Below are 27,699 nucleotides of genomic sequence, written 5' to 3'. Positions count from 1 at the left end.
CCCCCCAGCCACTTTCCCCCCTTGGTGTCCATACTTTTGTTCTCTACCTCTGTGTCTCTAATTTGGCCCTCAAACCAGTTCATCTGTACGATTTTTCTAGGTTCCACATATATGCGTTAATATACGATATTTGTTTTTCTCTTTCTGACTTACTTCACTCTGTATGACAGTCTCTAGGTCCATCCACGTCCACACAAATGACCCAATTTCGTTCCTTTTTATGGCTGAGTAATATTCCATTGTATATATGTACCACATCTTCTTTATCCATTCACCTGTCGATGGGCATTTAGGTTGCTTCCATGACCTGACTGCTGTAAATAGTGCTGCAATGAACATTGGGGTGCATGTGTCTTTTTGAATTATGGATTTCGCTGGGTACATGCCCAGTAGTGGGATTGCTGGGTCATATGGTAATTCTATTTTAAGTTTTTTAAGGAACATCCATACTGTTCTCCATAGTGGCTGTATCAATGTACATTCCCACCAACAGTGCAAGAGGGTTCCCTTTTCTCCACGCCCTCTCCAGCATTTGTTGTTTGTAGATTTTCTGATGATGCCCATTCTAACTGGTGTGAGGTGATACCTCATTGTAGTTTTGATTTGCATATCTCTAATAATTAATGATGTTGAGCAGCTTTTCATGTGCTTCTTGGCCATCTGTATGTCTTCTTTGGAGAAATGTCTATTTAGTTCTTCTGCCCATTTTTGGATTGGGTTGTTTGTTTTTTTTAATATTGAGCTGCATGAGCTGTTTATATATTTTGGAGATTAATCCTCTGTCTATTGATTCGTTTGCAAATATTTTCTCCCATTCTGAGGGTTGTCTTTTCGTCTTGTTTGTAGTTTCCTTTGCTTTGCAAAAGTTTTTAAGTTTCATTAGGTCCCATTTGTTTATTTTTGTTTTTATTTCCATTACTCTAGGAGGTGGGTCAAAAAAGATCTTGCTGTGACTTATGTCAAAGTGTGTTCTTCCTATGTTTTCCTCTAAGAGTTTTATAGTGTCCAGTCTTACATTTAGGTCTCGAATCCATTTTGAGTTTATTTTTGTGCATGGTATTAGGGAGTGTTCTAATTTCATTCTTTTACATGTAGTTGTCCAGTTTTCCCAGCACCACTTAGTGAAGAGACTGTCTTTTCTCTATTATACATCCTTGCCTCCTTTGTCATAGGTTAGTTGACTATAGGTGCGTGGATTTATCTCTGGGCTTTCTATCCTGTTGCACTGATCTATATTTCTGTTTTTGTGCCAGTGCCATACTGTCTTGATTACTGTAGCTTTGTAGTATAGTCTGAAGTCAGGGAGCCTGATTCCTCCAGCTCCATTTTCTTCCCTCAAGACTACTTTGGCTAACCGGGGTCTTTTGTGTCTCCATGCAAATTTTAAGATTTTTTTTCTAGTTCTGTAAAAAGTGCCATTGGTAATTTGATAGGGATTGGATTGAATCTGTAGATTGCTTTGGGTAGTATAGTCATTTTCACAAGATTGATTCTTCCAATCCAAAAACATGATATATCTCTCCATCTGTTTGTATCAATTTTAATTTCTTTCATTAGTGTCATAGTTGTCTGCATACAGGTCTTTTGTCTCCCTAGGTAGGTTTATTCCTAAGTATTTTATTCTTTTTATTGCAATGGTAAATGGGAGTGTTTCTTAATTTCTCTTTCAGATTTTTCGTCATTAGTATATAGGAATGCAAGAGATTTCTGTGCATTAATTTTGTATCCTGTGACTTTACCCCATTCATTGATTAGCTCTAGTAGCTTTCTGGTGGCAACTTTAGGATTCTCTATGTATAGTGTCATGTCATCTGCAAAGAGTGACAGTTTTACTTCTTCTTTTCCAATTTGTATTCCTTTTATTTATTTTTCTTCTCTGATTGCTATGCCTAGGACTTCCAAAACTGCATTGAATAATAGTGGCAAGAGTGGACATCCTTGTCTTGTTCCTGATCTTAGAGGAAATGCTTTCAGTTTTTCACTGTTGAGAATGATGTTTGCTGTGGGTTTGTTGTATATAGCCTTTATTATGTTCAGGTAGGTTGCCTCTATGCCCACTTTCTGGAGAGTTTTTATCATAAATGGGTGTTGAATTTTGCATCTATTGCATGAATAGATGCATGAATTCTCCATCTATTGAGATGATCATATGGTGTTTCAGTTTGTTAATGTGGTGTGTCACATTGATTTGTGTATATTGAAGAATCCTTGCATCCCTGCAATAAATTCCACTTGATCATGGTGTATGATCCTTTTAATGTGTTGTCGAATTCTGTTTGTTAGTATTTTATTGAGAATTTTTGCATCTATATTCATCACTAATATTGGTCTGTAATTTTCTTTTTTGTAGTATCTTTGTCTGGTTTTGGTATCGGGGTGATGGTGGTCTCATAGAATGAGTTTGGGAGCGTTCCTTCGTCTGCAAGTTTTTGGAAGAGTTTGAGAAGGAATGTTTGACAGAATTCATCTGTGAAGCCATCTGGTCCTGGACTTATGTTTGTTGGAAGATTTAAAATCACAGTTTCAATTTCATTACTTGTGATTGGTCTGTTCATTTTTTCTATTTCTTCCTGGTTCAGTCTTGGAAGGTTATACCTTTCTAAGAATTTGTCCATTTCTTCCAGGTTGTCCATTTTATTGGCATAGAGTTGCTTGTAGTAGCCTCTTAGGTTGCTTCATATTTCTGAAATGTCCATTGTAACTTCTCCTTTTTCATTTCTAATTTTATTGATTTGAGTCCTCTCCCTCTTTTTCTTGATGAGTCTGTCTAATGGTTTATCAATTTTGTTTATCTTCTCAAAGAACCAGCTTTTACTTCTATTGATCTATGCTATTGTTTTCTTTGTTTCTATTTCGTTTACTTCTGCTCTGATCTTTATGATTTCTTTCCTTCTACTAACTTTGGGTTTTGTTTGTTCTTCTTTCTCTAGTTCCTTTAGGTGTATGGTTGATTGTTTATTTGAGATTTTTCTTGTTTCTTGAGGTAGGATTGTATTGCTATAAACTTCCCTCTTAGAACTGCTTTTACTGCATCCCATAGGTTTTGGATTGTCGTGTTTACATTGTCATTTGTCTCTAGGTAGTTCTTGATTCCCTCTTTGATTTCTTCAGTGATCTCTTGGTTGTAGAGTAACGTATTGTGTAGCCTCCATGTGTATGTGTTTTTTATGTATTTTTCCCTGTAATTGATGTCTCATCTCATAGTGTTGTGGTCAGAAAAGATCCTTAATATGATTTCAGTTTTCTTAAATTTACTGAGGCTTGATTGTGACCCAAGATGTGATCTATCCTTGAGAACATTCCATGTGCACTTGAGAAGAAAGTGTAATCTGCTGTTTTGGGGTGGAATGTCATATAAATGTCAATTAAATCTATCTGGTGTATTGTGTCATTCTAAGCTTGTGTTTCCTTATTAATTTTCTGTTTGGATGATCTGTCCATTGGTGTAAGTAAGGTGTTAAAGTCCCCCACTATTATTGTGTTACTGTCGATTTCCTCTTTTAGAGCCGTTAGCAGTTGCCTTATGTATTGAGGTGTTCCTATGTTGGGTGCATATATATTTATAATTGTTGTATCCTCTTCTTGGATTGATCCCTTGATCATTATGTAGCGTCCTTCCTTGTCTCTTGTAACATTCTTTATTTTAAAGTCTATTTTATCTGATATGAGTATTTCTACTCCAGCTTTCTTTTGATTTCCATTTGCATGGAATATCTTTTTCTATCCCTTCACTTTCAGTCTGTATGTGTGTCCCTAGGTCTGAATTGGGTCTCTTGTAGAGAGCATATATATGGGTCTTGTTTTTGTATCCATTCAGCAAGCCTGTTTCTTTCGGTTGGAGCATTTAATCCATTCACGTTGAAGGTAATTATCGGTATATATGTTCCTATGACCATTTTCTTAATTGTTTTGGGTTTGTTTTTGTAGGTCCTTTTCTTCTCTTGTGTTTCCCACTTAGAGAAGTTCCTTTAGCATTTGTTGTAGAGCTGTTTGGTGTTGCTGAATTCTCTTAGCTTTTGCTAGTCTGTAAAGCTTTTGATTTCTCCGTTGAATCTGAATGAGATCCTTGCTAGGTAGAGTAATCTTGGTTGTAGGTTCTTCCCCTTTCATCACTTTAAATATGTCATGCCGCTGCCTTCTGGCTTGTAGAGTTTCTGCTGAGAAATCAGCTGTTAACCTTATGGGAGTTCCCTTGTATGTTATTTGTCGTTTTTCCCTGTTGCTTTCAATAATTTTTCTTCGTCTTTAATTTTTACCAATTTTATTACTATGTGTCTTGGTATGTTTCTCCTTGGGTTTATCCTGCCTGGGACTCTGTGCGCTTCCTGAACTTGGGTGGCTATTTCCTTTCCCATGTTAGGGAAGTTTTCGACTATAATCCTTCAAATATTTTCTCGGGTCCTTTTTCTCTCTCTTCTCCTTCTGGGTCCCCTATAATGCGAATGTTGTTGTGTTTAATGTTGTCCCAGAGGTCTCTTAGGCTGTCTTCATTTCTCTTCATTCTTTTTTCTTTATTCTGTTCCACAGCAGTGAATTCCACCATTCTGTCTTCCAGGTCACTTATCCATTCTTCTGCCTCAGTTATTCTGCTATTGATTCCTTCTAGTGTATTTTTCATTTTAGTTATTGTATTGTTCATCTCTGTTTGTTTGTTCTTTAATTCTTCTAGGTGTTTGTTCTTTAGGTCTTCTAGGTCTTTGTTAGACATTTCTTGCATCTTCTCAATCTTTGCCTCCATTCTTTTTCCGAGGTCTTGAATCATCTTCACTGTCATTATTCTGAATTCTTTTTTTGGAAGGTTGCCTATCTCCACCTCATTTAGTTGTTTTTCTGGGGTTTTATCTTGTTCCTTCATCTAGTATATAGCCCTCTGCCTTTTCATCTTGCCTATCTTTCTGTGAATGTGGTTTTTTTTCCACAGGCTGCAGGATTGTAGTTCTTCTTGCTTCTGCTGTCTGCCTTCTGGTGGATGAGGCTACCTAAGAGGCTTGTCCAAGTTTCCTGTTGGGAGGGACTGGTAAAATAAATTTTTCTTTGCGGAAAGCTAACCACCATTAGTGTTATCAGATCTTTACTTGCTTCTCTAACGACTTACACTGACCAGCCCAGACTGTGTGTGATTTACAGTTCAAATAATGTTGATTTATATTCGTTGTACATTTGAATGGAAACTTTTAATTAAATGCACTTTAAAATGGAGACCAATTAAACTTTTGTCTGATATTATCTTCTTAAAATAGCTAATGAGTATAATAATCTCATGGAAGCTCTGTGCCTCCTCTGGGGAACCAAACGGACAGCTCCTCCACTGCCTCTATGGCAACTGCAGACCTCCTGAGGAAACACTGCCTGGAAGGAAGACAGAACTAGCATCTCAGTTGGACCAAGTTACAGTGGAGGGATCCTCCTTACTTTTCCTTGGTTTTCACGCATGGACTGTCCTTGAAGGTGAAGATTGTTGGGTCTGACATATGGGTAGTTACCATATGATAACCACTTGGGGGAGTGGGAGGTGGCTTTAAATACAGCATGAGTGTATAACTGCAGACATTTAGTGAATCACAGCTCTATGAGTGCAGCTTTTTTGTTGTAGTGAAAACTTGGAGGCAATATATATTACTAATCAGGAAAAGGAGGAATCTGAGTTGCTCTGACATCAAATTTGAAAAAGTAAATGATGATTTAATAAAACAATATATTAAATAAAAATAAATACAAAAATATCTACTTTAAGATTCTTTTGGAAACATCAGAAGACTGTATTACAAGAGTTAACAATGATCATCTCTGTTTGGATGAGTGTGACTTAAAATTTCTACAGTAAGTATGCATCTTATTTAATAAGAAAAAAAGTTGAAGTAATTTAACAATGACTTGATGGATTAGTTCACATGACCAAATAGATAAGGAATATTCCATTTAGACCCAAGATTTAATAAGATATTCTCTGAAGATCATAATGCTATCATTGTACTTGTGTATTTATAGGCTATGTTTGCTATAAAAGATTTAAAAGACTATCATATAGATTTGGTAGGAATTGTTTTACGTTGTCCCAAATAAAACTATAATGTCTCTGTATTTTTAAACAAAACATTTCTTGGCTAGCATATGCACGGACATTTTGCTTTTCCAAAAATGCATTTGTTTTGTTTATTTTTAAAAAAGTTTAAACAATCATGAACTTACAGAAAAGTGGAAAGTACAGTACAAAGACTGTCTTCCCCTGGAACCATTGGAGAGTGAGTTTCAAACCTGATTCCCATCATCCTTAATTCTTTAGTGTGAATTACCTACAAATAAGGATATTCTCCTATGTAACTGTGATACAAGCATCAAGATTAGAAAATTAACACTGATACTTTACTGCCATCGAATTCCCAGAACCCATTCCAGTTTCCCAGTTTTCCCAGCAGTGTCTTCTGTAGCAAAAGGATTTGTTTCAGAATCACAATTGCTTTTAGTTATATCTATCTCTTTCATTTATTTCAGTCTGGAACATTTCCCTATTCCTTCCTTGACACTTTTGAAGATTACAGGTCATTTATTTTGTGGAATGTCCCTCATTTTGGGTCTGTCTGACGTTTCCTCATGATTAGATCCAGGTTATGCACCTTTGGCAAAGCATTTTTTGTTTGTTTGTTTTTTATGCTTGAGTTATATATGTATGTTTGTATATGTATATATGTAGACACATATATATCTATATAAAATATAAACTTTAGTATGTCCTCCTTTTCATTCCTAATATTATTTTTAATTGAACTATATTTGACATATAATATTTTAATTTCATGAGTACAATATAATGATTCAACATTTGTAGACATTGCAAAATAAGTCTAGTTACCATCTGTCACCATACAAACCTAATACAATATTATTGACTGTATTCCCTACGCTGTACATTATACCCTCATGACATTTATTTTATAACTGGAAGTTTGTACCTCTTGATTCACTTCCCCCATTTCACAGCCTTTCAGCCTCTCTCTGTCAACCACCACTCTATTTGCTGTATTTGTTAGTCTGGGTTTTTGTTGGTTGGTTGGTATGTTTTGATTTTTAGATTCCACATATAAGTGAAATCATACGATATTTCTCTTTCTCTGTCTGACTTATTTCACTTAGCATAATACCCTCAAAGTCCATCCAGGTTGTGGCAAATGGCAAGATTTTCTTTTTTAAGGCTGAGTAGTATTCCATTTTAGGTGTGTACCACATCTTCTTTATCCATTCATCTATCAGTGGATACTTAAGTTGTTGCCATATCTTGGTTATTGTAAATAATACTTCAATGAACATAGGGGTGCATATGTCTTTTCAAGTTAGTGTTTTTATTTTCTTTGGGTAAGTACCTAGAAGTGGAATTGCTGGATCATATGGTAGTTCTATTTTTAGTTTTTTAATGAACCTCCATACTTTTCTCCATAGTGGCTGCACCAATTTACGTCCCCAGCAACAGTGCACGAGGGTTCCCTTTTCTCCACATTCTCACTAACACTTGTTATTTGTTGTTGTTGTTGTTGTTTTCCACAGGAGAAGGAAGGATTTATTTTGCTTGCAGCAAGTAAGGAGAACACTGGGAATATTTCCCAAAGCAGTGTCTTTTGTTGATTTTTTTTTTTAACATCTTTATTGGGGTATAATTGCTTTACAATGGTGTGTTAGTTTCTGCTTTATAACAAAGTGAATCAGTCATACATAAACATATGTTCCCATATGTCTTCCCTGTTGCGTCTCCCTCCCTCCCACCCTCCCCATCCCACCCCTCCAGGCTGTCACAAAGCACCGAGCCAATATCCCTGTGCCATGCGGCTGCTTCCCACTAGCTATCTACCTTACTGCGTTTGTTACTGTGTATATGCCCATGACTCTCTCTCGCCCTGTCACAGCTCACCCTTCCCCCTCCCCATAACCTCAAGTCCGTTCTCTAAGAGGTCTGCGTCTTTATTCCTGCTTTACCCCTAGGTTCTTCATGACATTTTTTTCTTAAATTCCATATATATGTGTTAGCATACGGTATTTGTCTTTTTCTTTCTGACTTACTTCACTCTGTATGACAGACTCTAGGTCTATCCACCTCATTACAAATAGCTCAATTTCGTTTCTTTTTATGGCTGAGTAATATTCCATTGTATATATGTGCCACATCTTCTTTATCCATTCATCCGATGACGGGCACTTAGGTTGTTTCCATCTCCGGGCTATTGTAAATAGAGCTGCAATGAACATTTTGGTACATGACTCTTTTTGAATTTTGGTTTTCTCAGGGTATATGCCCAGTAGTGGGATTGCTGGGTCATATGGTAGTTCTATTTGTAGTTTTTTAATGAACCTCCATACTGTTCTCCATAGTGGCTGCACCAATTTACGTCCCCAGCAACAGTGCACGAGGGTTCCCTTTTCTCCACATTCTCACTAACACTTGTTATTTGTTGTTGTTGTTGTTGTTTTCCACAGGAGAAGGAAGGATTTATTTTGCTTGCAGCAAGTAAGGAGAACACTGGGGATATTTCCCAAAGCAGTGTCTTTTGTTGATTTTTTGATAATAGCCATTCTGACCATTGTAAAATGATATCTCATTGTGGTTTTTATTTGCATTTCCCTGATGATTAGTGATTTTGACCATCTTTTCATGTGCCTGTTGGCCATGTGTATGTCTTCTTTGGAAAAATGTCTTTTCAGATCCTCTGCCTATTTTATAATTGGATTTTTTTTTATTATTGAGTTGTATGAGCTCTGTATCTATTTTGTATGCTTAAACTTTTATTGGACGTATGATTTGCAAATATCTTCTCCTACTCAGTAGGTTGCCTTTTCGTTTTGCTGATGGTTTCCTATGCTGTGTAGAAGCTTTTTAATTTGATGTAGTCCATTTGCTTATTTTTGTTTTTGCTGCCCTTGCCTTTGGAGCCAGATTCAAGAAAGTATCTCTGAGACCAATGTCAAGGAGCTTACTGCCTCTGTCTTCTTCTAGAAGTTTTATGGTTTGAGGTCTTACATTAAGTCTTTAATCCATTTTCAGTTAATTTTTGGGTATGGTGTAAGATAGTGGTCCAGGTTCATTCTTTTTCATGTGGCTGTCCAGTTTTCCAAACACTGTTTATTGAAAAGACTGTCTTTCCCCCACTATATAGTCTTTCTTCACTAAATATTTGTTTTTAATGACCTCCCAAATCTTCTTTGATACCAGAATTATAACTTTAGGGACACAAGAAGACTGTAACCTAAGCTTGGATTTCCATATGACTCCATCATTTATAACCGTAACATCATTTTTGACCTTCATCCAGCCTGTTTTGCTGCATGAATTGGTTAGGACATCTCACCATCAATTGCCCTTGTGGTCTGTCTCAGGGCTTCTCAACTTCAAAGCAGTTGACATTTTGTGCTTGATAAGTCTTTGTTGTGGAGGCTTGTCCTGTGTGTTGTAGTATGTTTATGCTTATGTATCCTTGGCTTCTACCCACAAGATACCAGTAGCACCTCCTACTCCAAGCTGTGACAACCAAAAATGTCTTTAGACATTGAAAAAATATCCCTTGAGCGATGAAATTGCCTCTGGTAGAGAACTCATGGTGTAGCTTGTTTCTTTAGCTGATCTGAACTCAATTGGTATCCAAATCTTCTTGAAACAGAAATAGAATGGTTTAGGCAATTTCTTTTCTTCCAGTTGTGTTCCATTGTCTTTTAAATATAACCAGAACATTCTATCATATTCTAGCAATGGCATTTTTCTAAATGCTAAATATGACTAGTTCTAACTTAGTTTCCAGTGGGACCTTGGCAGGACAAGAGACTTGCTTGACATAAGTTGCCATTTTACTACCAAGCACCAGCCTTAGTGAGCTCCTTACTTAAAAAATTCTTTGGTGTTCGTATCTCTTTAAATGTTGTTTATTTTTCAAAGTCTATTGAAAGAACAAAAACTGATACCTCACACTTTCCTTTGTAATAAATGGGACTTTATGATTCCTTCTCTTTGTTCCTTAAGGGCACTTACTGTTTGGTCTATACATTTTGGCAAGTAATTACTTTCCACTTCACACTTGATTTTATACCTTCTTGTTTGCTTGCTCATTTTCACCTTGTCATTTTATATTCCTGTCTAATTGGAAACTCTTGAAGGCAGAGATATACCTCCTTTGTTTACCCTACAACCTTGACATATGGCTAGACTACGTGGAGTGGATACTCAATAAATACGGGATTCAATTCAACTGGTTATGCTGGAAGTGGTTAAAAACTGAGTATTTTAGGGCTTCCCTGGTGGCGCAGTGGTTGAGAGTCTGCCTGCCGATGCAGGGCACATGCGTTCGTGCCCCGGTCCGGGAAGATCCCACATGCCACGGAGCGGCTGGGCCCGTAAGCCATAGCCGCTGAGCCTGCGCGTCTAGAGCCTGTGCTCCGCAACGGGAGAGGCCACAACAGTGAGAGGCCTGCGTACCGCAAAAAACAAACAAACAAACAAAAAAAAAAAACTGAGTATTTTAGAATATGATGGATTCCCAGCAAGCTTACCCCTAGAAAATGCAGAAAAGAAATTCACTAAAATATGTCAACTTTTCTAGTGTTTTGTATCTGTTAGTCATTTGCCTTAGTATCCCCATGAAGCAAATGAAGGTATACCCATCTGCAATGAAAAGTGGGCTTATTGCATGTGAACTGTATCATATGGCTACTGCTCTCACTCGAACTGTCCTACCTTGAGAAGTTCTTTCTTCCTTCAGTTTTTTCATTTTGTGAACAAAAATGTGGCTAAGTGTCTCTCAACAATTTCAGAATGATGGGCTCTGGATATATGTCAACACTTGAAAGTTACCATAGCAATCAGCTGAATTTTTCTCTTAGTTGGTAAGGTTGGTTAGTTATAAATAACATATTATGGGGTTTTTTTCAAAAGCAGTTTTTACCTTTCACCAATCCAGGATATTTATGTTTCTTTCTTTTTTTTTTTTTTTGCGGTACGGGGCCTCTCACTGTTGTGGCCTCTCCCGTTGCGGAGCACAGGCTCCGGACGTGCAGGCTCCCCGACCATGGCTCACGGGCCCAGCCACTCTGCGGCATGTGGGATCTTCCCGGACCGGGGCATGAACCCGTGTCCCCTGCATTGGCAGGCGGACTCTCAACCACTGCGCCACCAGAGAAGCCCACCTATGTTTCATTTTTTGTTGACTATAGAAATGATAAGACATTTCTACACATTTTGACAAATATAGAGATCATGTAAAATTAAGTTGTTATCATGGCCAAATACTCAGAGGAACACAAAATATATTTTGCCAAAAAAAATTTATCTTGGGCTTAGTGAGAAAAAGACATTTTACTAAAGTTAACTACAAACCAAGCACTTTAAAAAGATTGGAATAACTCTTAGTATTTTAATGAATTTAGAAGAAAGAACAGATATATTCTCCAAGATGGTATTTTTTGTTTAACTCGTCATGTGGCATTATGCAATCTTAAATGCAAACCAGTACTGTTATAAATATAGTAACTGCAGAAATATATCAGGCTTCCCTGGGGGCACGGTGATTGAGAATCTGCCTGCCAGTGCAGGGGACACGGGTTCGATCCCTGGTTGGGGAAGATCCCACAAGCAGTGGAGCAAATATGCACCACAACTGCTGAGCCTATGCTCTAGAGCCTGTGAGCCACAACTACTGAGCCCGCATGTTGAAACTACTGAAGCCCGCGTGCCTAGAGCCTGTGCTCCGCAACAAGAGAAGCCACCACAATGAGAAGCCCACGCACCGCAACGAAGAGTAGACCCCGCTCGCCGCAACTAGAGAAAGCCAGTGTGCAGCAATGAGAACCCAACGCAGCCAAAAATAAATAAAGTAAATAAATTTATTTAAAAAAAAAAAGAAATACATCTCAGGCAGGCTTGGGCTTGGGCCTGTTGACCAGTTCTACACATGGAAAACTGACCTTCCACTCACCTCATCCTACAGTAAACTCAGAGAAACATGCCTGTCATCAATTATACCTGTACAGAGGTAGGTACTAATCTAAGTCTCTAAAACATACAGATTGGAAGAAACAGCACATTGCCAAATTCAGTCTTTAGGCAATATTTTAACTTTTCTTTTCTCTACAATTATTCCAATATTTTCCTACCTTTCTAATTAAAGTTTATACCCTGAGGGAAGGGAGGGAAGGCAAGAGGTCATAAAACACCTTTAGAAATAGCAAATGGAAGCATCTTAAATGACCTCAGTAGAGCTGGGTACCTCTGTAGGTGCTGAGGACCAGGAAGGTTGGTGCTGTCACAGGGAGAGCTCTGGATGCCCCGCTCTGCACCATAGTCTTCAAGCTCCTCAATTCTTGTATTTTAACTTACATAAAGGGAGTTAAAGGACCATAAATCCTTTGCTTGTCCTTGTTGAGATCTTTTTGAATAAATCATCTTCACATTTGGAGGCTGTTGTAGTGATTAAAATTTCTCGGAGAAACTGCTGTATTAAGACAGGGAAAATTCCTAAGATTGAGTTTCTTCCTAAATCATATTTGGCTTTTATTTATTATAAATGGAAATGGCTTTCAAGAGAGGCTCCATTATTTTCCTTTAAATGTAATATAATAAACTCAGTGCTTCCATTTTAATTTTAAAAATTAACTTTCTACTTATTACTTTTCTATTACTGTAAAGAAGTTTCTTTGTCTTAAAATTCTATTGAACATTTTGTCATTTTCATTTGAATTTTGCTTTCATTATTCATTTACTTGACACATATTTTTAAGGACCTACAATGTTATATCATCAATAGGCACTTTGGCAAAGCAAATTCAGATATAGTCCTTCCTCAGGGATCTTCTATAAAGTTAAAAACAACAACAGCACATAATCTTCGCAAGTTTAGTCAGTTTGAAAGTAGGCAGACCTGATTTCAAATCCAGATTCTACCAACTGAAAAGGCCCTAAGCTTTAGTGTGCCCACAGTCTTCCCTGTATAGACCTTAATTAGAAAGGTAGGAAAATATTGAAATAGGTGATGAGAAAATAAAGGTAAAAATTTGGCTAAGAGACTTTGAGATTTGGAAATGTGCCATTTCTTTCAATCTCTATGGGGCTTGAGATGGGGTTTTTGGAAGAAGTAAGATTTATGATGCATTTTGTATTTTGTCTCTGTGACCAATATATGTGTCGTGGAGATAATTTGATGCTTTTAGTTCTTTAAATATTTCTTCTTAAATAAATCCATTCAGTCCATTAACCATAGTTAATGTTTTCCCACTGGTTTTCATGTCAGAGCTAAAGACCAATGTAGGCTAATGGGGAAGGAGAAAGAAAAATTAGTACATTCATGATTTATTCCCTGTTCTCACTTTAGACAAGTTAATTTTCCTTAAATTGTCAGGTTCTATCTTAATCATAGGCCACTTGTGGTTATCAAGAAATAAATGTTTGTATATTTGGCCTTCATGGTTTTACATTTCATACTAAAAGCCAAATTCAACCCGTCCTTTAACACCCTATCACAAAACAGTCCATGTGGGAGCCAAAATTCTAAGAAAATGAATAATTCTTAAATTATAAAAATCTTCTCCCAATGGTTATTAAACTAAGACTTGAGAGGGGCTATTTTGTTAAATTAACATTCACATGTTATAATTGCCTTAAGAAGATGACTCTTGTTTCCAGAGTAATCACATTACAAATGAAAGAGCACTTACATCACAGCATCCTGGGTGGGTAATCTAAACCTCATCCAAAAAACAGCCACAAAAACTAAAGCCCCACCCAAGATTACCTTTCTTCTTTTTTTAAGACCAGAGGGTAAAGGGTATGGTGTGATGTGGTTTCTTTGGATTCTCTGGTACTGTGAATGAAAGGAAGAAATAACTTAAAGAAGGAAAGAAATAGCCTAGATTTTAATGAGTGTTGTTTTATTCATTTCATCTGTTTAAAGCAACTTCTTTACAGTTTATTATAACATCATCACTTGTCTTCCAAATTTGTGACATATATTAAAAAGTTTATACGTTAAAAAATCATCCTTAGCAGTAGATTCTCCTTATTAAGAAATTAGAACTTAATAGATCAAACTGGAGTACCCCTTGATTATTCCCCTCTCCAATGCCTCCTATCTTAGTCCTTTCTCTAGAAATACTCACTATTAACAATGTAATATATATGCTTCCAGACTTTTCTCCGTGGGGTTGCCCATAGAAAAGGTATCTATGTGTGTATGTATTTTAACATAAATGATGTATCCATTATTTCACTTAACAGTATGGCTTAGACAATTTTTCATGTCAATGTTTACAGGTCCACCTCATTTTATCAATAGAAACTTGCAGCATGATCTTCCACAGAAAAGGTGCACAATTAGTTATTTAGCCATTCCTGTTGTTATGAATATTTAGGTTGTTTTTGAATTTTTCACTGTTACAAACAACATTCCAGTGAAGATCCTTGTACTTGCTTCCTTGGGCACGTGGCTCTCTGGGGGAGATATTAACAGTAGAATTTCGGAATGATGGGTTATGCAAAATCACCTCTTAATGGTTGTCCTTGTACTTATATTCCCTCCAGCTATGTATGAGTATACTCATTGAATTTTAATTTCCTCTGTTAAAGTAAGACTGAGCAACAGTTTGTATTAAGCTAGATCATTTTTATTATTTCTTCTGTGAATTACCAATTTATATCCTTGGCCTATTTTTCAATTAGTTCAGGTTTTTTCTTTCTTTAAATGATTTATTAATTCTAACCCTTTTTTGTTGTTTATGTTGCTTGTCTTCTACCTTTTAAAGTGCTTTGGTCATTCAGGTGTTTTAAATTTTGATGTAGTCAAATTTATTATATTTTCTTTTATGACTTTTCCTTTTCTGCATATTATTTCAGATGGTTTCCTGACTCCAAGGTTGTACATATTTGCCTATATTTACTTCTAATCGTTTCTTATATATATATATGGCTGAGTAATATTTGTGTATATGTATATCTCCCACATCTTCTTAAGCCAATTGTCTGTTGATGGACACTTAGGTTTCTTCCATGTCTTGACTATTGGAAATAGTGTTGCTATGAATATTAGGGTGCATGTATCTTTTTTTTTCATCTTTTCTGAATATATGCCCAGGAGTGGGGTTGCTGGATCATAAGGTAGCTCTATTTTTAGTTTTTTAAGGAACCTCCATACTGTTCTCCATAGTGGCTGCATCAATTTACATTCCCACCAACAGTGTACGAGGTTTCCCTTTTCTCCACATCCTCTCCAGCATTAATTGTTTGTGAACTTTTTAATGATGGCCATTCTGACTGGTGTGAAGTGATACCTCATTGTAGTTTTGATTTGCATTTCTCTAATAATTAGTGATGATGAGCATCATTTCCTGTGCCTGTTGGCTATCTGTATGTCTTCTTTGTAGAAATGCTTATTTAGATCTTTTGCCCATTTTTTGATTGGGTTGTTTGTTTTTTCAATATTGTATGTGCTATTTGTATATTTTGGATATTAATCCCTTGTCAGTTGCATCATTTGCAAATATTCTCTCCCATTAAATAGGTTGTTTTTCATTTTGTTGATGGTTTCCTTTGCTGTGCAAAAGCTTAACATTTAATTAGGCCCCATTTGTTTATTTTTGCTTTTATTTCTTTTGCCTTGCGAGACTAAACTAAAAAATATTGCTATGATTTACGTCTGAGAATGCTTTGCCTATATTATCTTCTAGGAGTTTTTTGGTGTCATGTCTTATATTTAGGTCTTGAAACCATTTTGAGTTTATTTTTGTATATGTGAGGGAGTGTTCTAATTTCATTCATCTACATGTTGCTGTCCAGCTTTCCCACCACCTCTTATTGAAGAGGCTGTCTTTTCTTCACTGTATATTCTTTCCTCCTTTGTCATAGATTAATTAAGCGTAGATGTGTGCATTGATTTCTGGGATCTCTATTCTGTTCCATTGATTTACATGTGTGTTTTTGTGCCAATATAGAGTCTTTGCTCTTAATGAGTACACATGATAATAAATTCCTATTTGTACGTGGGTCTGTTTCTGAAGTCTCTTCTGCTTATATTAAACAATAATACCTCATAATTCTAATTACTATAGATTTCTAATATGCTTGACATCTATTAGACAGGTTGCTTTTCTTTGTATTTCTTTTTTTAAAAAAGGACTTTAGTTACCACTGTTCATCCAATCTTTTGTACAAATTTTAGAATTTCATAAAAATTATAGTTGTATTTTGAATAGGATTACGTTGAAATTATATATTTATTTGAAATAGAATTTACATTTTAAAAATATTGAGGTTTTCATCTATGAATGTGGTATATTTCTTCCCTTATTCAGGCTACTTTATGGTTTTTTAAATTAAGTTTTGTAATTTTTTTCCATAGAGGCTTTAATTATTTCTATTAAGTTTATTCTTAAGGACTTTATAATTTAATTTCTGTTGCTATTGGGAATGTGATTTTCCCCCCAATTACATTTTAAAAAGCATTGATGCCAATAGCATAGAAAAGTTGTTGATTTTTTTAATGTTGATTTTGCATCTTGCCATCTATATAATTGAACTTCCTTCTTAGTTATAGTAGTCCTTTATTTAAATACCTTTAATTTTCTAGGTAGATTGTCATGTCCTTTGTAATTAGTGGTAGTTTGTCTCTTACTTTCCAATATTTATAACGCCTGTTATGGTTTTACTTATTTGATTCCATTGACTAGGATGTCCAGTTTGATACTGAACAGTAGTAGTAGTATTTGTGTTTTGTTACTGAGCTTAAAGGCAATATTTCCAGTAAGTCTCATGTTTGCTGTATTTTGCAGGTTCAGTAGATACCTTTGATCAAATTAAAGAAGCTTTGTTTTGTTCTTGGTTTTCATACACACACACACACACACACACACACACACACACACACACATTGTGCACGTGCAGACACACACACAACCATATATATAGCTCCTCAGTTGAGTCTTTGGAGCATCACTGAAATTATTTTTCTCCTAAATCATGTGACTAAGTTAGTGAATTACATTGGTTGTTCATTATTAGAAAAATCTATCTTTGCATTCCTGGAATAAAACTTGCCTGATAATAACGCATTATTCTTTTGATGGATTGCTGAATTTACATTTCTAACATTTTATTTAGCATTTTTGCATCCATGTTTGTGATATTGGTTTATACTTTTCTTTCGTTATGCAGTCTTATTTTGAATTTTTGGAAAGCTTATGACCCATATGTAAATAGGTTGGTAGCTTCTCATATTTTTCCATTCTTGTTTGTTTAAAATATGAATTTCTATTTTTTAAAGGGCTGGTAATAGTTGCCTACAAAATTTTGTGGGCTGGTAACCTTGGGTTATATATTTGAATACTGTTTCTAGTTTTTTCTGCCTTTGTTGGATTGATTCAATTTTCTTCTACTTTTTTCCTGATGGTGTAAAAATTATAAATTGTTTTTGTTTTTCTAGTAATTGCTATTGCTATTCAATTTTTAACACATGCAACTAAATATATTTTCTATTAATATTCAGAGTTTACCAGTGTCTCTCTACATTCATTGAACAAAATGAAATCTCTGTATGCTTCAGTTTTACTTGAAGCATTTCCTTTCATTACCATTTCCCCCATGTTGGGATTATTTGGACTTTTGGTTCTACATTGTTATTTTTAAAATTATCATTGTTGTTTTAAAAAATCAACACAATTAGGATTAATAATGTAATTTAATGGATTTATTTGTTCACCATTTTTTCCTTATTACTATATTTATTTTTATTTTAAATGGGATAATTATTTCAAAGAGTTATTATAAATGATAAACTTACTGATTCCTTCATGTTTCATCTTCATACCTGAATGGTAGTTTAGTTAGGTATAAAATTATAGATTTAACTTTTTTTTTTCCTTGCTCCTTTTTTTCATTGTTGAGGAGATACTCTGTAGACCATTTTTTTTTTCTTTCCTAAAGATTTTAGGATTTGTTTCCTTTATTCCTGGTTTTCTGAGATGTTAATATAATGCCTAGGTGTGAGTTTTAAAAATTTATCTTACTCAGCACTTGGTTAGTCCTTAAATTGTAACTAATGTATATATTACCTTCCTTCATTACTTCTAATATCTCTTTTAGTAACTCCATTAGATGGGTGATTGAATGTTTGGGTCTATTTTACATGATTTCTAACTTTTATTTTATACTTTATGTCCCTTCATCACTTTTTCTTGCATATTGGAAGAACTTCTTAGCTTAATATTCTGGTTAAGAAAGTTGTTCTTTGGGGCTTCCCTGGTGGTGCAGTGGTTGAGAGTCTGCCTGCCGATGCAGGGGATGTGGGTTCATGCCCCAGTCCGGGAAGATCCCACATGCTGCGGAGCGGCTAGGTCCGTAAGCCATGGCCGCTGAGCCTGCGCGTCTGGAGCCTGTGCTCCGCAACAGGAGAGGCCACAACAATGAGAGGCCCACGTACCGCCAAAAAAAAAAAAAAAAAAGAAGAAGAAAGTTGTTCTTTGACTCTGTCCCTTCTTTGACCCACTTATTGAGTACTCTATTTCAATGACCAAAATTTTAATAGTTGTTTATTTCTAATTGATCATTTTCTATGGATTTAATATCTTCACAAATATCCCTATGGGTATGAATTATACTTAAAGTCATATTATGACTTCTTTATTAATTTTGGTTCCTTGATATAAGTTCTTCACTTTTTTAAAACAAAGAACTCTTATTTCTAATGCTTAATGATTCCTGAGTGTTTGTTCCTGCAGCTGAGCCTCATTGTTAGGCTGTCCATTCTATGTGTTCCTGCAGTTGCTTAGACACAGGGGCAGGATTTGCTGCTGGAAATCTGTATTTCAGTCTGTTTTCAAGAGCATGTAGGAGGGATAGGGCTGCCACTGGGCAGAGTGCCTCAGAGGCTAGCTTCTGGTAGGTGAGGGGATGTCTCCATCCTCTTGGGTAGCTGCAGCCACCCAGGGCATCTGGGATGCTGTTTTGCTTCTTTGACCCAAGTTCCCATACCCATTGCTTTCAGCTGAAGCAACAACTCTTGTTTCTGCTCTTTGACTCAACAAGTGGCCTGCATTGGTAGAGGGGGTGTGCACAGTTCAACCTTCTTGACTGTTTGTGCTGCTGTTCTCTAACAGTCACAGTCTGTTGTCCCAAACTCGCCACCCCCCTTGTCCTTGGTTTTCATTCCTAACATTTTTGGCAACACTCTCCTATTCTTGTTGTAAGCTGTGGTTTTAAATCTTCATTCTAATCCCATCTGCTTTCTGTCTTCCAGTGTTTTCTCAAAGTTTATGGTCCTCCAAAGGTTGATACTGTTTTCCAGTTATATGGATTTAAAAAATCCTTTCTAAAACCTTAAGGGTTTGCAGTGAGAAGAGGAAGCTATAATCTATTTCCATTCTGCCACCTTGAAATGGAAACCAGAGTACTTTTTAAAACCTTAGGAGGATGTTTTAAAAATAAGTTTAACAGACCAGTTTTCAGGGCTGCCATTTATGGTCGTGTGTGCTATTCACCGTATGAAGGCTCTGGCTGAGGAGGTAGATGAGAGCTGACACTGAGTTCACTTCTTTTCACTGTACTGTGTTTACTTTCGGAGAAAAGGGGCCCTTTCCTCCAATGTACACAATGATGCCCTAATGGTCAGCAGTGGTGCTGGCCATTTGAGCTTTAAAATACATTATGTGTGGTGATAGTTCCATGGGTATAAACTTATGTCAAAACTCATCAAATTATTCACTTGAAATATGCACGGTTATTGTACATCAATTACAATACCTCAGTAAAGTTGTAAAATAAAGTTAGAAAAGTAAATTATGTTATGCAAGTAGTGAAGTAGGTAGAATGTGCTATTGGATTTAGAGGATAAATTCTGAAGGTTTCATATTTTATAAATTGGTTAATACAATATCAAAGCTTTACCTTAGTTGACAAAGTACCAATAATTGTGAAAGAAGAGACATTCATGAACCACAGAAATGATAGTTAGCAAGCAATGGTAATTAATCGTTAGTCACCTTTTATGAGGGAAGAAAATAGTAGAGTTAACAACCTGCCTTGGGTATCTTAGGGAGACTCCTAGGTGGAGGCAGAAGGATAAACTAGGGCTGTGCTGTTCACTATAAGACCCACTAGCCACATGTGACTATTTAAATTTAAATTTATTAACACAAAATAAAATAAAAATTCAGTTCTTCAATTATTCTAGTTTCATTTCAAGTGCTCAAGTCCTTGTGACTAGTAACTACTGTAACAGACAGCACAGATATAGACCATTTCTGTCATTGCAGAAAGCTCCATTGGACAGTGCTGACCTAGATAATCTCTTAATTTAGGTTCTTTCCATTCTAATAGCTTTATCTCTGTAGATTAGTATATTAGCATATTTATCTCTGTAGATTAGTCAGATCGTCTAAGGGGGAAATGGAGTATGGATACACACTGAGCGTAGAATAGGTACTGGGTGATTGATGACATTGTTGGTGGATGTATGTATGAATGAATACATGTATGAAGAGTAGCAGTGAATTCCCACTATTTGATAAAGCATTGCGTTCATTCATCCACTCATGAATTCAACAAATATTTATCAAATGTTTGCCTTGTACTGGGTACTGCTTCAGCTTCTTGGGATATATGAGTAAACTAAATAGACAAAGATCACTTTCCATGTGGAGTTTACATGCCAGGGTGGGGATGTATTACAAATAATAAGCATAATATGTAAGTAAATCATATCACAAGTTTTAAGGTGATAAATGTTATGCAAAATAAAATGTAAATAAAACGTAAAACAGAGTAAGAGGAATGAGGAGTGCTGGGTGAGGATAGAGAAATAAGGATTATAAGTTTAAGTAGGGTCGTCAGGTTATGCCTCACTGAGCAGGTGACATTCGAATAAAGACTTGAAAGAAGTGGGGAGTAAGCCATGTGAATATCTGGGCAAAGAGCATTCTAGGCAGAGAGAACAGCAGGGCGCAGACCTATGTTGGGGGCATGAGTGTCATGTTCAAGAAATAGCAAGATGAGTGGTGGAGCAGAGTGAACAGGAGGGTAGCTGGAGAAGAGGACTGAGAGGTAACATATGGACAGATCAATAGGGTCTTGTAGGCCATTGTAAGAGCTTTGATTATGACTCCAAGAGGGTTTGGAGTGGAGAAGGGACATGATCTGACTGAAGTTTTAAAAGGTTCAGTGTAGCTTCTGTGTCAAGAAGACACTGCAGTGGTACAAGGACAGAAGCAGGAAGACCATTTGGAAGCCGTTGCAATATCCATGCAGAAACTGATGGTGGTTGGCTCTAGGGTGGTAGTGGTGAGAAGTGGTCAGACCCTGATGTATTGTTTAAGTACAGTGATAAATATCTGGATGAATTAGAAGTGGGTGTTAGAGAAAGGAAGTGTCAGTTAGGATACCAGAGTTTTCACCTGAGCAACTAGAATGATGGCGTTGCCATTCACAGAGCTAGGGAAGGCAGAGGAGGAACAGCTTAAGGGAAAGATTAGGAATTGAGTTTTAGACCTCCTGGATTTAGGATGTCTGCTAAAGTAGTTGAACAGGCTGCTGGGTAACCAGGTCCAGATTTGGGAGAACAATCAGGGAGGGACATAGTGTTATTGATAAGTAAGGAAATATATTCTCTGTTAATGAACTAATGCAAGTTTTTGTACGTCAGAAGGTGAGAGTTGGCTGGCTGTGAGGTGGGATAAAAATGTCATCATTTGGTTCTTAGCAAGAGCTAGGAGAAGACCTGTCCATAAATTTTGCTTTGCAAATATTCACAAAATATCCAGGCATTAATTTTGGCTTTAAAAAAGGGAATGTTTCCGTGCAGGCAGAGATGTGCCCACGCAGAGATGTGCCCTCTCGGGCACAGGGGTTTTCTGTGATTTTTGCAGAAAACACTTTAGCGTTTTTTGTTAATATTGATGCCATGTTAGGACATATGCTGGTACTTTTTTCCTCCCAGCCCCATAATATTTTTAGCAATTAAACCCAAAGTACTGTACTTTAAATATATTTTATTTATCACTGCAGCATAAATAATTTCTTTTTAAGTAATAGGGAAGAAAGCCTTGCTATTAATTTAAAAGAATGAACTAATTAAATGTAAGTATTTGAGCATCAGGCCTGAGTCCTATAAAAACAAGTTAATCAAAATCATGGAGCTTTATAATCTTAAAAGGATGACATCAAGGGTCTGATGTCTTGGATTCTTAAGGGCAGACTTGGAACAGTCCAACATCTATGCCAGAATGACCTCTATGAAGCATAATATTTCCTTTTAAATATTTAGACATCAAGATAGTTTTCTGTGGTTTTAATTGACAAAACATGGATTAGGGAAAAAAAACCACAGAAGTACAGCAATTTTTTCAGTTGTCCTCCTCTTTCTCTACCTTGCTTTTATCTCCTGTTAAATAAAGCTCACCAGTCCTAATGTGAACAACTCAGTTAGCACCTTCTTTCAGAAATGTGACCATTTATAAACATGTCTGGATAAGGAAATAAAGCGATAAGGAAAAGTTCATCAACTCTGAGTTAGAGTAATGAAATCTAAAGGAATTAATATGAATAAACTAAGATAAGAAACATTAGATAGTTTATTCTGTGTTTAGCTATGTTTCTTCTGTAATGCTTCTCCTGATATTTCTATTTGGTTAAAACTTGTATTTTTGGCTGTTTTCTAGATCAAATATATCATAGTGGCCCATGTTATGCGCAAGGATTCTTGTTTTATGATACCCAGAAAACTGTTTAAGTTTTGGTAGTTTCAGAAGAATCATGAGTTAACATAGGGAACTCTCATTCAGATAGTTTATTTTCAGCTGATTTGCTTTCTTAATTGCATAATCCCAAACTAGATATTTATGTATAATATATATATATATATATATATATATATATATATATTTACCAAGTTTATCTTCGAGCATAATTAGCTAGTTCTTTTTCTTTCTCTTTAGCCTCACCCTAACCCCACTCCCAATACCCACACACCCTGGAACCAGTTAGGTTATAATAGAACACAATAAACCAGTGATTAGTTGCTTATCCTGCATACTGGATGCTAAGAACACAATAAACCAGTGATTAGTTGCTTATCCTGCATACTGGATGCTAAGAGCCAAGAAGTGATTATGTGGAATAAATGAAATTCCTCCTTTCCATGAGATCGTATCTTAGGCGCATGTACGGGGCACAGCAGTGAGCTTGAGCTGTGTGCTGAAAGCAGCAGTTCTAAGATGTGCACATGCCCCTGGACATGTGCCAAATGTAGACACTCAGCCTTAAGGCCCTTTGCTCACAGGTATGTCCTCACCTCATCAATCTCACTTGTTTACTCCCTACCATGAATTAAATATTTTGACTGGACATTTCTCACATATAATGTGCTCTTCTTTTTGTTTTTTGGTCACGCCGCGGGGCATGTGGGATCTTAGTTCCCCGACCAGGGATCGAACCCGCATCCCCAGCAGTGGAGGCATGGAGTCTTACCCACTGGACCACCAAGGAAGTCCCACAATGTGCTCATTTTTTATTCTGTTGCCACTGTGAAGCTCTCATGTACAGATGAGGTCATATGACAATGGAAAATAACCAAATATCTGAGTAGCCACTGCCTTTAACCCTCCCCCACCCTGTAGCCCCCTCTCCTGAAGCCTCCTACCTCCACCTAGATGGCTCTTGGGCCACTGTGGTCCTGATGGAGGTGGTGGCAAAGAGGAGATGCTACAGAGGTGCCTAGAAAGGAAGAACGAGTAAAGGGGTGGTGGTTACTTGCATGGAAGTCCCACCTCTGCACCCCAGACAGCCGTGGGATGACAGGAGAGTGAAAAGAGAGCCTGGGTAGTAAGCTTGGCTTGCGTTTGAGAGAGAATTTTCTAGAATTTAGAGTGAGCACAGAAGGGGATTTTTTAAAGCAGCTGCTGTGCATAGCTATATATATCCATGGCTATTGATATGTGTATGGACATATATGCGTGCACACACATGTGTACATGTGTTTGTACATATATGATTTAATTGATAAAGATTTTATCTTATTTTCAATTATTTTTGTTATTGGCAGAATTTATGCTAAGTTGGTACATGGCAGGATGGGCAAACTGCTTGTTTATAGCTGCTGTCTGTTCTAACTGAGCCAGTGTGCTCCCGTTTGGCTGGTGACCCTGCCATTGCCGCTGTGCGGCCCCTCCACTGAGATCCTCTGGGCCTCCCTACAATCCAGAAACTAAAGCATTCAAACTTGTGCCACAGGGGGCCTCAAAACCTCACTTCAGCATGGCAGCTGGCATCATTCGGATTGGTTGTTAAATATTTCAAACATCACTTCTGATTGTAATGTATCTGGAGCCGGGCCCTAAAGAAATGAGATATTCAGACAGGGCAGGTCCCTGTGGGCTTCACCTTGGTAGGGGGAGAAAGAGAAGTGATAGGAAGGATTGTACCAAATATGGGGTGTGAACAAGGAAACTGAGGATGTAGGCAGAGAGGTAAAGATGCACCGCTGGGAAAGGACACTGCCAACAACTCACTCGTGTCCTGGTTGCCTCTGGGGCTGCCACACCTTTGCACAAGCCACTGTCCCCTGCCTACTCCCCCGAAAGTTCTTGCCTTCTGTCATCCCACCTGATCACTCACATCCTGTCCTCTCTTCCATTGAGCATGTATGTCACATGCACACACTTCACACTTGCTGACATGGTGCTCGGTACGAATTCTGGAGTGTTTGTTTTCCAGTGTGTATGTCCAGGCACCTTAGTGCATAGAATCTGGAGATCACCTCATTTAACACCCTTACTTTGAAAATCAGAGAATAAAAGTGGTCCAGAGAAATTAAATAATTGCCCATGTCCCTTGGATCTGGGATCAAAGTCTAGTCCAGGCATGATTCTCTTACTATACCATGTGTTTCCAGTTGCAAGTTTCCTGAGGGAAATTATATCCCAATCAGGACAGACTTCTCAGTTAGTTGGTTCTGTGCTTTAAGAACAATTGACGTAGTTTTTCTCTTCACCCTATGAACGCTTGGAAAAATAGTCGTAACATTGTGTTGAGTAAAAAACCCCATATGATCCCATTAAAATATGTATGTAAACATAATTTTAAGCAAAGGAAAAATTCTAGGTCCAAGTCAATAAATATTCTTCTATGATGTCAGGTGAGGCAGTAAAAGAATGGACTCTGGAACCCAGCTGCAATATTACACAAAGTATTTACCTTCTCTGCCTCAGCTTCCTCACCTGTGTAATCGGAATGATAATGGTACCACTTCATAAGGTAGTTCTGATGATCATGCAAGAGAAATGCCTGGCACATAGTAGGGCTGTATGTGTTAGCTATTGTTATTATTATAATTTTTGGTGGGTTGAAGTTCTCTACAAACCAGATTCAAAGAGTAGGAGAGACCTGATTTATTGGAATTAGATTTGTTGAGATGACTGTAACAAAGTGGAAGGTCAGATAGAAAGGAAGGTCTGTGGCGGGTGGCAGGGGGGTGTTTACAGTAAACACTGCATGAGTTATATACCCAACATCTTGGCTGCAGAAAAACTTGAACGTACTAAATATTTCTTCATAAATCAGCTTGTTTGGACCAGTTCTATTTTTATCAACATGTCTTATCTCTCTTATAAACAAATCATGTCCACCAAAGCTGGAAAATTAAAAAGCTAACAAGTATTCTAATTCAACAGAATTTTTTTTTAAACATGCAGGAAAGCTCAGTCTTTTATACTGACTTTTGGCCATATTGCTTTCGTTATCTTCTGAGATGAAGTGTATAAATACATAGTTATTTTCTGGGGCTCACAATGGAATCTCAGAAATAGGGGATGAATTCTCAATTCTAAAAGAACTTTTCACCTGGGTATTAAGTCAAGCCTTACTGGAAGATGAAAATCATTATCAATAATTCTGATAATTAATTATTTCTCTCTAAGATAACTGAAATTCTAAGGTATTTGCTTTGTAAAATAATTTGTTGACGCTAAATTCGCAACTATAGAAATGATTTAATATCTAACATTACTCCTAGACAAAATTCAGCTGTTTGCTTAGGACATGATAGATTTTCCTCAAAGCAACATTGTTTCTTTTTTAAAATATATAAATGTACATAAAATGGTCTTAAGTCATTCAAAAATGTGTTTAGGAGCTGAGTGCCTTTAGAATGGCAGAAAGGTGACTTTCTCTAAAAGGTATTAAATTCTGGGGTAAGTGTCTCCATCTCTTTAAAATCTTCATATATTTGCTGAGACAGCAAAGAGGTATTGATGGTTCTAGTCAGCTTAATGGTGGCTTATATTCCTTGAGGATGGTTATAGTTGTGGAGATTGCAACAAACACTTGTGGTTCTTAGCAAAGAATCCTTAGACATGCTCTAATCCATGGGGCTGCGGAGATTTTCTACCATCTTTTAGGTCCAGAGCCACTGGCAGAAGCAATTCTGGGGACTTCTAGTCATAGGACCACTGCCATCTCTACTGGTTGTGTTGGGGCCCAAGTGTTTCCCAAATAAGATGGAAATTAGAGCCAGGAGTCAGTAGCATTTCCTTCCTCAAAATAACATTTGATTGGAGTTACTTTTTTTTTTTTTAATTCTTTATTGGAGTATAATTGCTTTACAATGGTGTGTTAGTTGCTGCTTTATAACAAAGTGAATCAGTTATACATATACATATGTTCCCATATCTCTTCCCTCTTGCATCTCCCTCCCTCCCACCCTCCCGATCCCACCCCTCTAGGTGGTCACAAAGCACCGAGCTGATCTCCCTGTGCTATGCGGCTGCTTCCCACTAGGTATCTATTTTATGTTTGGTAGTGTATATATGTCCATGCCACTCTCTCGCTTTGTCACAGCTTACCCTTCCCCCTCCCCATATCCTCAAGTCCATTCTCTAGTAGGTCTGTGTTTTTATTCCTGTCTTACCCCTAGGTTCTTCATGACATTTTTTTTTCTTAAATTCCTTATATATGTATTAGCATACTGTATTTGTCTTTCTCTTTCTGACTTACTTCACTCTGTATGACAGACTCTAGGTCCATCCGCTTCACTACAAATAACTGAATTTCATTTCTTTTTATGGCTGAGTAATATTCCATTGTATATATGTGCCACATCTTCTTTATCCATTCATCCGATGATGGACACTTAGGTTGTTTCCATCTCTGGGCTATTGTAAATAGAGCTGCAATGAACATTTTGGTACATGACTCTTTTGGAATTATGGTTTTCTCAGGGTATATGCCCAGTAGTGGGATTGCTGGGTCATATGGTAGTTCTATTTGTAGTTTTTTAAGGAACCTCCATACTGTTCTCCATAGTGGCTGTACCAATTCACATTCCCACCAGCAGTGCAAGAGTGTTCCCTTTTCTCCACACCCTCTCCAGCATTTATTGTTTCTAGATTTTTTGATGATGGCCATTCTGACAGGTGTGAGATTATATCTCATTGTAATTTTGATTTGCATTTCTCTAATGATTAATGATGTTGAGCATTCTTTCATGTGTTTGTTGGCAGTCTGTATATCTTCTTTGGAGAAATGTCTATTTAGGTCTTCTGCCCATTTTTTGATTGGGTTGTTTGTTTTTTTGTTATTGAGTTGCATGAGCTGCTTATAAATTTTGGAAATTAATCCTTTGTCAGTTGCTTCATTTGCAAATATTTTCTCCCATTCTGAGGGTTGTCTTTTGGTCTTGTTTATGGTTTCCTTTGCTGTGC

The 27,699-nt window shown here is 36.9% G+C and overlaps 1 protein-coding gene across 3 annotated transcripts in view; it reads left to right on the top strand.

The window, feature by feature from the left end:
- FILIP1 (filamin A interacting protein 1) overlaps positions 1-27,699 on the top strand; it is a gene marked incomplete at its 3' end in the record, with an annotated part of 194,184 nt that overhangs the window by 17,732 nt on the left and 148,753 nt on the right. The window contains exon 1 of one of the 3 annotated variants that reach the window (XM_079938859.1): positions 5,258-5,448. The exons of the other annotated variants lie outside the window; for them this stretch is intronic. Of the gene's footprint in view, positions 1-5,257; positions 5,449-27,699 lie in introns of those variants that run through there. 3 annotated transcript variants of the gene reach the window in all.

The sequence above is a fragment of the Stenella coeruleoalba genome (genome assembly GCF_951394435.1).
Source record: "Stenella coeruleoalba genome assembly, chromosome: 12".
Taxonomy (NCBI): domain Eukaryota; kingdom Metazoa; phylum Chordata; class Mammalia; order Artiodactyla; family Delphinidae; genus Stenella; species Stenella coeruleoalba.
This window is presented reverse-complemented; position numbering and strand designations above follow the sequence as displayed.